Source organism: Schistocerca gregaria, chromosome 2 (genome assembly GCF_023897955.1).
Source record: "Schistocerca gregaria isolate iqSchGreg1 chromosome 2, iqSchGreg1.2, whole genome shotgun sequence".
In the NCBI taxonomy this organism is placed as follows: domain Eukaryota; kingdom Metazoa; phylum Arthropoda; class Insecta; order Orthoptera; family Acrididae; genus Schistocerca; species Schistocerca gregaria.
The window spans coordinates 320,588,710-320,603,890 of record NC_064921.1 but is presented as its reverse complement, the minus strand read 5'-3'; positions in this window follow the sequence as shown (position 1 = coordinate 320,603,890).

The following is a 15,181-nucleotide window of genomic DNA, read 5'->3' as shown; positions in this document are numbered from 1 at the left end:
GAATTACACCAGCACGGAGAAGAAGATATTGAGTGTCATATATGGTATTACCTAATTTTGCTGTTACCTATATGGTAGGAAATTCAAAGTCATAAAGGAGCAACAGGACATTAAATTGATTATTAGGGTTGAAGGGCCCTTTGAGCATTGAAGTTAAATGAATTCAATTACATACATAGGAAGCATACCAATTACAATAGCTTAAGCAGAAATCTTAGGGTTGTATGAGTGACTGGCAGAAGCCTTGCAGTGGCAGAGATGCAGACCACTGACACAGACTGCCAGCTATTTAGGACACTGCCATAGTTCGCTATGCATGATGGGCTGTTGTGTGTGATGACAAAGTTTCAGCCATACATTAAAGTATCTACAGCACTGAGGGATGAAGCATTTTGGAACAAATGGTGCCTGTTGTCTGGGCTCTGAGATCATACTTGGATCAATCCAACAAGTGGCAGAGATGGCTGATAAGACCAGTCTTGGTTCAAATGGCTCTGAGCACTATGGGACTTAACATCTGAGGTCATCAGTCCCAGAACTTAGAACTACTTAAACCTATCAAACCTAAGGACACCACACACATCCATGCCCGAGGTAGGATTTGAACCTGTGACCATAGCAGTTATGTGGTTTCGGACTGAAGCGCCTAGAACCACACGGTCACTGTGGCCGGCAGACCAGCCTTGCACAACAAAGCTCATAATTTGCAGCTCTGTCTCGAGAAATGATCATGTCCCCTGGTTCTTAGTCGAGTGGAAGAATTGAATCAAAGGCATCCTGGAAACAATACTAAATGCTTTCTCTGACAACTACATAAAACAGATACTTCTGAACCCACTCATGATGGAAATATATGAGACCTAATGGCAACAACTGACCTGATCTCTTTGAGGATGTTCACATCAGAACTGATGTTAGTGACCACGAGGTGGCTGTGACAACAACGATTACCGAAGTACAAAGAGCAACTTAACCAAGTAGAAAGAGATGTATGTTCAGTAAACCAGATAAAAAAATGGTAGCGTTGTATTTCAGTGAGGAACTTGAAACTTTTGGCACAGGACATGGTCATGTAGAGGAACTATGGCTCCAGTTTGAAAGACTAGTTGACCATGCACTGGATAGATATCTACCCAGTAGTACAGTTTGGGATAGAACCCTCCATGGTGTACAGTCATCGTAAAATGACTGCTAAAGAAAAGGGGCCAACTAAAACAAAGCATAGGGCTACAGATGTGGAATGAAACATGTTTGGCTATCAACAGAACAATGTGTGAAGCCTTCAGTGACTACTGCAGCAGAAAATTATCCAAAGATCTTTCACAAAATGTAAAGAAATTATGGTTGTATGTAAAGACTGTTAGTAGCACCAAATTTAGTGTCCAGTCACTAGCGCATGAGACAGAAATAGGAACTGAGAGCAAAGCAAAATAAAAAATGCTTAACTCTGTTTTCAAATATTCCTTTACAAGAGAAAACCCTCAGCTGAAATCACTTAATCAGAACAAAGCCCCAGGGCCCAGTGGAATCGCTAATAGATTCTATACCAAATTCACAGCTGAGTTAGCCCATCTGTTAACAACAATCTATAACAGACCCCTCAAACAAAAAGCCATGCCTACAAATTGGAAGAAAGGGCAGGTCACAAAGATAAGTAGTACTGATCCACAAAATATGATCCAATATCCCTGATGTTGATTTGTTGTAGAATCTTAGAACTAATCATGAGCTCAAATACAATAAGGTATCTTGAACAAAATCACCTCCTCCATGCCAACAAGCATGAATTCTGAAAACATCGATCATGTGTAACCCAAATCGCACTTTCTCACATGACATACTGAATGCTGTGGATGAAGACAGTTAGGTACATCTGATTTCCAAAAAGTATTTGATTCTGTACTACATCTACAATCATCAACAAAAGCACAATCACATGGGGTACCAAGTGAAGTTTGTTACTAGATAGAGGAATTAATTGATACGGAGGGTGCAGCACTGAATGGAGAGTCATTGACAGATGCAATTTAACATTGGGTGTGCCCCGGGAAAGTAAGTTGGGACCTTTGTGTTCATGTTGTATATTAATTACCTTGCAGACAATATTAATAGTAACCTCAGATTCTTTGCAAATGATGCAGTTATCTATAACGAGGTACTGGCTGAAAGAAGCTGCATAAATACTCTTTAAGATCTTGATAAGATTTCAAAGTGGTGCAAAGACTGGCAACTTGATTTAAATGTTCAGAAATGTAAAATAATGCACTTCACAAAAAAAACTGTATCCTATGACTATAATATGAACGAATCACAGTTAGAATTGGGCAATGTATACAAATATCTGGATGTAACAGTTTGTATGGATATGAAATGGAACAATCACACAGGCTCAGTCATCGATAAAGTAGATGGTAGACTCAGTTTATTGGTAGAATACTGGGGAAATGCAATCAATCTACAAAGGAGAGTAATTACAAATCACTCCTGTGACTCACCATAGAATACTGCTCAGGTGCCTATGCCCCATATCAAACATCATTCACAGGGGATATTGAATGTATGCAGGGGAAGGAAACATGAACAGTCATAGGTTTGTTTGTTCCATGGGAGGGTGTCACAGAGATGCTGAAGAAACTGAACTAGCAGACTCTTGAAGACAGATGTAACCTATCTCAAGAAAGCCTGGAAACAAATTTTCAAGAACCAGCTTTAAATGAGGATCTTAGGAATATACTACAACCCACTACATATTGCTCCTGTGTGGAATCATGAGGACAAGATTAGATTAATTTCAGCAATCACAGAGGCATTTAAACAATTATTCTTCCCACAGTCCATACATGAATCAAATGAGTAAAAAGACCCTAATAAGTGGTACAATGGGACATATTGTCTGCTATACACTTCACAGTGGTTTGCAGAGAATAGATGTAGATGTAAAAGCACACTGCCAGGTATTAGCAAGTTACAGAGGATAAACAAGAACTGAACATCAAATAGCTGAATAATACTAGTGGAAGACAAGGAGGCCAGAAGTTGTCCAGTATGTGAGCAGTTGCATACTGTGTACAGCAAGTACCAATCTTCAGTCTTCAATGAATACCACTGCAAAGATTACCAGAGAAAGGCAAGCCATAGAAAATGGTATGAATGGACTTCCGATCCATTTAAGCTAACACCAGCTGGTAATCATTGTGTGTTAACCCTCGCAGGCCACATTTCATATTATGTTGGGATGGTTGTAACTCCAAATCAACAGGTGAGTACAATGTCACAGGCAATGGTAAACAAGTAGTTGTTAAAATTTGTCATTTCTGGCAAATAATTACAGATCAGGTACCAACTTCATGTTTGAGGCCATTTAACAGCTATGCATCTATTGCAAATTTGGAAGCTAAGAGCTAGTCCCTTACACCCGCAATAAAATGGAGGAATGGAGCATGTCCATTGTACTACCAGTAAACTGTGAAGTTATTATGTGAACAGCCATCATGACAAATGTGACCTGCCATACTTCAAAGCTGCATACGATTCTTAAGAGCATGACAGCATTGGCCTCTCACTGTACATGGTGGTATATGGTAGAATGCTGTCATTGCCTTTCGATGTGAGGAAGTCTAAAGTTGAGAACAAATAAGGAGTCAATGAAGTAGTTTGTGGAAATGCTGCGGTGTGCATGGAAACAGGTAAAGAAACCAAATACAAAACTGCTTGAGCATCAGAGATGATGTGATGTTAAGGTATCTGTGTATAAAATGGGTCAATGGGTTATGCTAATGAGCCCCTAACACACATACGCAAAGCAAGAAGATTCCTTAGGCAGTATCATTGGTAACACAAGGTCACACAAAACACATCACTCGCGAATGTGAAGTTACAATTACTGACAGCAATTTCCATTGTTCATGTAGAGTGCATTAAACCTTTTAAGGGTACTCTTGGGCACAGTACTGCAGGTGGAAGTGTCATATCTGCAGGAAAATTAAAATGAAGAAGGGAATGAAGGAAATGAGAACTGACAAGCAGAATGTGCGTGGAGTGCCTCACACACATATGAACATCAGTATACACCAAATTATGCCAGATATAAAAACGGTTTTATGGAAGATCATGTGTTATTCGTCTCATTGTCTTATCATTTAGGGATTGTGTTGCTTGTTATTAAGTTCTATGATAGTTAGTTAGTTTGTAAGTGAACCAGAGGATGTTATGGGAATACAGTGCTTGAGTGGTAATTAATTGTGGTAATTGCAAGAGGGGGGGGGGGGGAGAATGATGCAAATTTCTTTTTCCACGATGGCATACCAACAAGAATGTCCAGGATTGGTTGGATAATTCTGATGATACTGTATCTCTTCTGGGGAGATGTGGTGGATGCACTATAGATCTAATAACTCTAAGCATGAATACTGTTTTCCAGGCAGAAGGACATTATGTTAACCACTCACAGGTGGACATTAAGGCTAATCAGCAATATATGGGAGGTAAGAAATGAGATACAAAGATTGGAAGAGACAATCATCGAGCTGCATCTCGAAGCTGTGAGAGGAGCAATATTCGGGGTATCTTTACATTGAAGTCAATGGATGAGCTCCATTTGCAACAAAGAGAGAGGATTATGATATGCCCAACCAGGATGGTTCAAACTGGCACCGGATTTGAAAAGCAGCTGTTCCTGTGTAAACTGGAAGTGGTAGGATGCCAGCAGGATGCCAATCACACTTTCAGAGGGTGGGTATGCATTAGGTTTACTCTGTACTTGCTCCCAAGGTACTGATAGTTGATTGTTACAAACAAGGATGGCACAAGGATGGCACAAGGAAATAACAAGATTGGAATTACATGTTGAATATTAGTCAATGGTAACACCTGTGATATAGCAGAACGACACACTGTCTCCCAGCTACCATCACTGGAACAACCATAATTAATCTGACACAGCCTTCATTGTACTGTTAAAAAATTGATGTTAACCTGACCTATTTAAATGGCACACTAAAACCAGACATACTTCTTTCACTGTATGAGCCTACAGCTTCGAAAAAGGGCCACATTACTACTGAGAAAATGTTCCATTTGCATGGCACTAATGTGATAAACAATGAAATAATAATATCATGACCTTGAATATTTCACTTTCTGGCAACGTTGTGTTTTAGTTTCGCTTTGTATAACCTGCATCTAACTCAGGTGGAAAACTGCCTGCCCCTGTAAACTAAAGATGCACCAATTACTAATGGATTGTGCTACTTGTAGCAAGTAATGGTTTTTAAGTAAGAATCAGATAAGAAGCCACCTGATAACCAAGGAGATATACTAACCATCAGAAAGAAATGAGCTCACTGCTAAATGATTGCCGAGACATTTGACAAGGAAAAAATGTGATGGTGTACTAGTCTGTAAGTGATGGTGCAGTGGAATCATGTACTGTAGTGAAGCAAAGGAAGTCCAGTGGAATAAACATAGGAAATATTGTTTGCATTAAGAAACAGCCAATACACATTGTAGTTTAACCTGAGCTAATATATAATATATGTAATTGTCAACTTGCAGACTATGTATCGTGACTTTGCAAAATTGATATGGGTGAGCCAGATCTCTGTTGCCATCATCTGTTTAACATTTGCTTTTACCGTAAACCATTATTATTATTTTTTTAAAAAGCTGTTACACTTCTGATGTAAAGTGAATACGAATGGCGTAAAAAATTTATTTTTGTCCATTAAACTGCATTTTGAGTACCACTGTGAGAAAAAAACACACACACACGCACACCCACACAAAATCCATCCTACCTACCTATGGCCCTGGTGACCCATGTCGTGGCACACAGGTAAATGACTGTAATTATGGTCACACGTAGAAGGTATGAGCAAAAGTGCAGCCATCTTCAGCGCATGTTGCTTGTCATTGCTGGAGATGTGCCCCATCCCATGGTTCTGGGTACCCGCATCACAACACAGACACATGTGCACCTGCAATAGTCCTCCCCCCCCCCCCCCCCCCCTCTCCCGCACACACACACACACTCGCACACGCACACTCTCTCTCTCTCTCTCTCTCTCTCTCTCTCTCTCTCTTTTACGCACACTACAGCAGACTGATGTGGGGTCCAGAGAATTAAAGTAAATACTGTTGGCTTGTGTGGATGTGCATACATTGCAGGCAATCAGAACTGATAACTGGTTATAAAGCTATGCTCTATGTGCCTAAAACTTTGTGCTTCTGATGTGTTCGTATCAATTAACCTACAGAGAGTGAATAAGCACATGACTGAGGACCCATTCTAGATTGTGTGTATTATTTCATCAAAACACACTTCTTAATTCTGTTTAAAATGACATCACAGTCATCAATACACTAGACCCTCCATACTACGGTAGCATTATCACGTTCTTTAGTATGGTTGTTGGGCTTGGGAGCAGCATCTCACACCTTTTTATAGACATCAAACCTGATACATCAACAAATATAGACTAATAAGTACGTGTTTTCTGGCGTGCAGAGTAGTACTGTGCTTGTTGCTGCTGTACCTCGCGCCCCCATCCCATGGTCCTGGGGTATCCACATGGCAACACACACAGAACAGTGTAATTGGATTGCAGGTGCAACCACATTTAGATAGTATGACCAGGAGATTATGTGCTGGAAGTCATCACGACCTTTTCCTGAAAGGTTTTTGCTACTAGTATGAATAATTATCATCAGTAAAAAAGGTATTTGCTGTTGGTTATCATATTCTTATGCAAAGGTGTATTCCAGTGTTTGTCCTATACATTTAAAATTACTAAGACAGACTGTTCTGGCATCTTCCAGAGAATAAATGTAAATATTGTTAACTTGTGAGGATGTACGTACACTCTAGGTAATCAAGAGTGGCGACTGGTTACAAATCTATGCTCTATATGTCTACAATTATAATTATTTAACTTGGAAATTGATTACATGAGCTACCAAAAAGTGATGCTTACAGTTCTACTATGGACTATCTCTGGGTAGATGACTTGTCTATTCGTCATAAGCAAATCAGTATGGGATACAATACCTTCCCAAACGTTTTCTTTGGTGATGATAAGAATGTGGTACGTTCTAGTGACAATATGAGTATACAAAGAACAACAATATTTCACTAGAGGGCCTGACCATCTTGCTGGCAAAGATATAGAACTAATTATACTTTCCTGATGTGTAAATGAGGCAATGTGTGTCGAGTGAACTTGGACCACTACCTATTAAAGTTTTTGTATATGTAGTCCTAAGACTGTTCAATTCTGTCTACTTTGATGTAATACTAGCATATACACTGTTGATCAGATGATCACGACATCTTTTCTGGTTAGGACTCCTAAAATTAGAATGCGTAAGTGTTAAACTTTTAGCTGGGTGTGTACATGTTGTGGAAGAAATGGTTTATAAAATTATGCAATTTATGACTAGGTTTAACATGGAAACTGATTATGCAAAATGGTGATAAGTAACTGAAAACTTTTCATCTGCCCCTTTCCTTCCTATAGAACAAAGACTGGGAAACTGCTTTATTATGAACTCGCAGCTATGGCTGGCAGAAACATAACTTTCCCAGATGTGTTACAGTTCCTAATACGAGTATGGTGTTGTAAACAAATACCTATGACTACCCAGTGATCACTTGCATAACATTTTTAGAATTTTTTTAGTGTGTTATGAACAAACATAATGGATTTTAAATTTTTTTTTACATGGCTGGAGCAGCAACTGTAGAATGAAATCTTCTTCTAGAAATAGTAAACAACCAATCAGTTGCAAATTGGAAGGTTTTTAAAATCCCTTTGCCATAACTGCAATGTTATATGTCTTCTTCACGAGGACATATAGACAATATCTCCACACCAACATACATCTATTGCACTAGTCTCATATACGCAGTGCTTGCAGTAGGGAAAGCTTCTGGCAAGAGAGGGCACTAATAGTATACGCAAGGAGAAAGCGTGACAGTGAATGAAACTTTTGTCATGCCAAACTTACTTCAAAGATTAAATTATGACATTATAAACCAGATCATATTTAGCTTTGTACATATTTAAAATCAATAAAATGGCAACAAATAATACGTTACCATCTAAAAAAGGTCATTGTGGTAAAACAAATGGCATAAAACTGTGAATAGTGCAAATAAAAAGAGAAAAAGGAACCAGGATGGGGAAGGGGGGGGGAGATGGTGAAATGGGAGGAAATGGGAGAGGAATGGAGGTAGAGGGAGGGAAAGAAAGGGAGGGGAGGGAGAAGATGGTGAAATGTATGTAACTCTCAAACACAACATATCTGAAAAACTATGAACATGAAACCTCTATAAATATATGTCACATCATAACAAAGAAGAAACACAAGTGCCACTAGCATTAACAGATGAGGAAAATGTCATAACCTATAGTCATATGGAAGATTAAGCAATTTCTCTGCTACTTGGACAAAAGTAGGTTTCTGAAAGCATTTGTGAGTAAAATGTTAAGTAACCTCTAATTCTTCTAGTAGGTCAAACCTGTAAATTTTACTTTCTTTACGCAAAAGTTCTGAGTCTTCTGGTCTCTGTGGTGTATGCTGAACAAGAAGCATATGTTCAGCAAAAGTGGAAATATACACATTTCCCCCACCTTTATTTAGCAGATGCTCTCTTTAAACCTTACTTTAAACAGTCTCCCTGTCTGTCCTATGTAGTAGTTAGGGCAGTCATTACATGTAATTTTATAAACACCAGAGTTTGTGCAACAGACCTCTTGTGTTCCAGTGGAAGAGGTTAATTTTTGTTGTGGGCTATTGCTTAAGGGGAGCTTCATGTTAATTTTAGCAAATAGAAGGAACTTTTTTTCTAAAACCATTGAACATATTGCTCTGAGATTTGGACGACATTTTTCAGTGAATATTTCTCTACAAAGTTATAATGCCATGTTAAGAAATATTATTGGTTTTTTTTAGATGCTTGTTTCTTTCTTTCTAAAATTTTGCACTTTTTCTTCTGTAACTCTTGATTTATACAATATTTTTTACAATTAGTTATAAAAATAAAGGAAAAGAAGTAAACAATATTGTGTATAAATTTCATTGATATACTATTAGCAGTTTTTGAGAAAATGTTCCTCAAAGATAAAAATTTTAGCTATGGGAAATGGCTTCCAAAGTTTTATAATACATTCCTGCCACATATGATGGATTACCAGCATCCTCTTCTTTTTCCAGTGTTAGTTTCCTTTTCACTGGTGTTTTCTTCCCCTTTGTTGGATGTTGTAGGCTTTTATCTCTTCTTCCTGCACCTCTTAGTCTTTCTTCATCAGTTAGGCACATTGTAGAAATGGTGGGTCCTGGTTGGAAACCTAAACGTTTCAGCACATCACATTTGATAATGTTTCCTTCTTTGTATGTTGCCACTGCATCATACATTCCAAAATGCAATGTTTTTATCTGTACAAACAGTCTTTCGGGTATCCTAATCTAAATTAAATTGTTTACACTTTCATTCGAATTTTGCATTTTCCCATGGAAACACTTTTCCAATAAACTTGGCTGTGACAAATCTCTGAATATGGACTTAATTATATCTTACAGCATTTGGGAAATTGTTTTCTGGGCATATTCCTTTCCTGATTGGTACTTACACCATGAGTCATCACCTGTGGGGCACAGTGCATGTTGTGGGTGCTCATTTGTTGATGCAGTATGAAAAAATAATGCCCAAACTGCTCTCCTCATATGCTCAATGCTTCTTGTATTTTGCCTAATTGCACACCCATAATACCTCTGCAATCTATCAATTGCTTCATCTGTCAATCTTTTCTTTCTCCATGGGTCTTACCATTACTAAGCTTCTGGGATCCAAATGTCTGCTTTAGTTTGCACAAGGGAGCCTCCATACGCTTCTGAACATGTCCAATGCACTCCTGTTTTTTATGTGAATTTCATTGCCATAAGGTTTCAGTTCCTCTACAGCTTTATATCCCTTAGAATCACCATCTCCTAAATAGTTAGTGTATCATACATTATACCACTCCTGTGATCTGGAAAAAATTGCTTTCACTCCCTCTACTTCCATCGCTCCACTCGTGCCGTGAAAATTTGCTTCACAACTTTCACTATGTTCGTCCTTGATATTGCCCTTACATCTACAATGTTTTGAGAGAATAGCAACATCAATTACTTTGCAACTGTCTCCACTGGTAACTGTCATAATTCCATTTAGAGATGTATGACCTCTACATTGCCATGATCCATTTAAAGCAACAGTTAAATCTCTACAATTCACATTATCTGTCACAGCTTCTTCAACTGCTTTCTTCACTGTTGCTTGAGCAATATCTTCAGCAGAAGATCCCACCAATTTATAATAAAATCTAAACTTGGTTGGTGGTTTTGACAAGTTCATAATTCCACATAACATTGTCCCTGCGCAATGCTAGCCATACACTAGCCTAACATTTATATCATACACCTTCTTTCCACTATTACCACTACGAAGAATACTGTTAGAATTAGAAAACAAAACTTCTGCAGCACGTTTGTTACACTTCAATAACATTTTACATGCCAAACCATTGTGTAAAGTTATTTTCAATTCCAGTTCTCTTTCTTTGCAAACTTGGCAAAATACATTATGTTTCAAAATGTTAGAGTGCAAGCAAATGTTAATTATTTCATTCACATTATTACTATCACTTTCATAGTTTTCAAATTTTTCTTTGCTGTCACAAAGTTTCTTGCTGGAAGAAGTTCTATCACAATCATTTGGAGTAGTCGGTGAAGCAGACTGAGCAGCATCTTCCTTCAAAACAACAAGATTTCTTCTTCCACTCATTGTGCCTTTTCCTAAACACTCAATTGCTGAAACGGGGCATATTGATATCCACAAACCAAATACGTAAAACAGATATGAGCAAAATTCGTCAAATATGCAAAATTGAACAGCTAAACAACACAAAGCGAACTCCACAAGTCAACACATACAGTATAGTGTTTATGTTTACCTATAAGAACAGTCACTTGTCACAGAGATAAAGCCATACAATGTTGGAAAACAAAATACTGCCTAATTCCGCAAAGATACCATGCTTGCAGCCAGCGAGCGGCGCCGTCAGAGGTGACACACCAAGTCGCTACAACCATTTACGCGGCACGTCAACTTGGCAGTGATAAAAAATACACTTAGAATTCACTTAGATGAGGTGAAACTTGATTCATTTTATTCAGAAAACTCCAAATAATTTTATAATGAAAAAACCAAGCAACATTAATTTTGTCATTTTCATCAATCCAGCTCCCCTTAAAGAGAAAGCAACTTTAAAGCCATATTTCTTATTTAACAGTGTACTTATTCTATGTGACACATTTCCTAGAAAATATATAGGACCTTATACATTATTAGTATTCCCTTCACAATGATAAACATGAGACAAGTTACTGCACATTTGCCTCAGAATATTTTTTTTCTTACTGCAATCGACATAATAGTAACTTCTCACCGTGCAGGTAAAGTGTGCTACTGTTAGCAGAATGTCATTACTGGGTTTATTCTCAGTATTTATAGAGATGTACAATAAGAAAACTTTTTTAGAATGTTTTAATTCATACATTGTCCACTGCCTCCAGAACACTTCTAAGTGCGACACACACACACACACACACACACACACACACACACACACACACACACACACACACTCTCACTCTCTCAAGTGCTGGCTTCCTCTGATGCCAGCCCTGCATGAGCTGGTGGGCTGGCCACTGTTTAGCTTATCCTCGATTTTACTGGTCATTGAGTGGCCTCTGGACAATTGATGGAGACTCGTGAGTGGTGGGAGATGGAATTGTGGACCATTAACTACGCGAACACACAGATCTGAGATTTGCTGACACACAGGATGATTTCCTGTGGTTCATGTTTGGCCAGTATTCCCAGTGTTGGCTACACCAGTCGTCCCCTTGGTCCACTATTGTGTCAGTGGTGTTGGAGTCTCCTGCAGAATGACATTCGGCATCCTGCCCAAAAATGCTCAAGGACAGACAGCATGTGAATACTGCTGCTCTCTACCACTACATTGTATCACTCTGAGTCAATGAGTTGGTAACTAAGGTTTTTTTTATTATTATTATTTTGTTACACTGGGACCATTGCTTAGTCTCATTTGGATGGCAGGGATACATATATAGACTCCCTCTACATTTAAGCATCTTTTAGTGTTCATGCAGACTAATATTGTGAGAGTTACATACGTGTCTTTTTGTTCTGTCTGAGAGCCCTGGCGTATCTCATCCACATTCAGTGTTCTCGCAGAATTGTATTTTGTCACTAAATTTTCTCCCGATACCTGCTGTTTGGTTCATGTGTGGGTGTGGTGAATATAGCAGTTGCACTAGTCCTGTCCATGTTTGAAGAGAACTCCAAACCATACTTACCAATTAAGGATTGGTAGCTATCCTAACTGAATTCTTTGTGTGTCTTCTAGGAATGTCAAACCACTATAATAATTATGCAATAGTTTATATTGTGTTGTGTGTCTCCATTTCATCACAGAACTCTTGCTGACCAACACTGACACTGCCCACTCATAATTGCTAGTTTTTTTAGGTTCACTGCAATTGGTCCAGAGAGAAAATAGAAAATTGAGGGGAGTGCTTGGCATTTAACTGTTAGAAACACTTATCTGGAAAGGTATCCACAGATTTCCACCGGTGAATGCGTAGGTTCAGTGATTATGACTGGTTTACTGTGGCAGGATGTCAGATTTCGTAGCAGTGCCTTTTGTGCCAGTCACCAGGTTGGCTGTGTCAGAGATGTTTAAATAATGTAATTCATTCCTGGGGCAATGGCCTGGTGTAGTGTTGGGCAAATATGTTTTCTTTCAACCATGATCAAGGATTCAGTAGCAACCACTGCAACTCAAGAAGTTCCATGTCCTACCAGCAACTCACTTGCTGCATTTGATCTGCATGTCTTGCAAATATGGGGGGGGGGGGGGGGGGGGGTGTTCCTCATAATCTAGGTGTTTATTTGTAGCAGTCACTGATATTTCTACTGATGTGTTAGTATCTGCTTGCCATTATTAATATGGTGGCAGATCCCTTGGCCAGAGCTGATATAGCAGCAATGCCTTTTGTGCCAGCAACCAGGTTGGAGAGGATTACACCTATAATAATGCAACTTTCTTGGCCACTATTGGGTTGGAGCAGTGTTCATGGCTATACACCCCATCTCAGCGTTATAGAGGGCTTCGCTGAGGTGGCAGATACTGATCCCCCCCGCCCTCTCTCTCTCTCTCTCTCTCTCTCTCTCTCTCTCTCTCTCTCTCTCACACACACACACACACACACACACACACACACACACACACACACACACACACTATCAACGTGTTTGTTTCTATCACATACATTATGACACGCACGCGCAAGCGCACGCGCACACTAGTAATGTAGTGGTGTCTTGGCCAATGATAAAACAGATTGGGCACGTGCTGCATTGTGATTGGCTGAGAGCATCATGACATCAATGCATAGTCGGGAACAGTAGGATGGAGCTCTTGTAATTGGAAAAAAATAGAAACATGGGTGAAAATGCATAAAACTGGGGAGCAATGAGAGTTATTACATACCTGCCTGGGTGTGGTCTCTCCTGGTGGCTCGAATGACGAAACAGTAAATTTTTTTTAACAAACAGACCTTGAGTGACATGACAACATAATTTGTTATTAACAAAAAGATACAACCTGATATTCTTCCTATGTTTCTCAGCTCATGAATCCACTCCTCTCACTCGTGTGTCCCAGATATAAAAGATGAAGAAGGGAAGGGGGTGCTTGATTCTCACTGGTGCAAGGGATGGGAGGGGATTAGGGGAGGGTGTTGGGTTCCTCTGGGTAGCTTTGATCAATTACCAATGTTTCTCCGGTGGTGAGGGAGTGTGTGGGCGAGTGGTGATGGGTGGCTTTGAATATAAGTTGGCAAGTTGCTCATGTGTAACATGAAACTTGACACCAGATGTATAATCTGATACCTCCCGTATCTTATCAGTGATAAGAATGGAACTGAAGCTGTGAAATAGTATTCACAAGATTACACGAAATGTTTGTAAACTTGGAACAGTGGATTTTATACCAGCGGTAATGTTGAAAGCGTTAAAATCCCATGCCACTTTCCTTGACGTTGACCTCCATCTGTCCAATGGCCAGCTTCACACATCCGTCCACAACAAACCCACCAACAAGCAACAGTACCTCCATTATGACAGCTGCCACCCATTCCATATCAAACGGTCCCTTCCCTACAGCCTAGGCCTTCGTGGCAAACGAATCTGCTCCAGTCCTGAATCCCTGAACCATTACACCAACAACCTGAAAACAGCTTTCGCATCCTGCAACTACCCTCCCGACCTGGTACAGAAGCAAATAACCAGAGCCACTTCCTCATCCCCTCAAAGCCAGACCCTCTCACAGAAGAGCCCCAAAAGTGCCCCACTTGTGACAGGATACTTCCCAGGACTGGATCAGACTCTGAATGTGGCTCTCCAGCAGGGATACGACTTCCTAAAATCCTGCCCCGAAATGAGATCCATCCTTCATGAAATCCTCCCCACTCCATCAAGAGTGTCTTTCCGCCGTCCACCTAACCTTCGTAACCTCTTGGTTCATCCCTATGAAATCCCCAAACCACCTTCCCTACCCTCTGGCTCCTACCCTTGTAACCCCCCCGGTGTAAAACTTGTCCTATGCACCCTCCCACCACCACCTACTCCAGTCTTGTAACCCGGAAGGTGTACACGATCAAAGGCAGAGCCACGTGTGAAAGCACCCACGTGATTTACCAACTGACCTGCCTACACTGTGACGCTTTCTATGTGGGAATGATCACCAACAAACTGTCCATTCGCATGAATGGACACAGGCAGACAGTGTTTGTTGGTAATGAGGATCACCCTGTGGCTACACATGCCTTTGTGCACGGCCAGAACATCTTGGCACAGTGTTACACGGTCCGGGTTATCTGGATACTTCCCACCAACACCAACCTATCCGAACTCCGGAGATGGGAACTTGCCCTTCAGTATATCCTCTCTTCTTGATATCCGCCAGGCCTCAACCTTCGCTAATTTTAAGTTGCCGCCGCTCATACCTCACCTGTCTTTCAACAACTTCTTTGCCTCTATACTTCCGCCTCGACT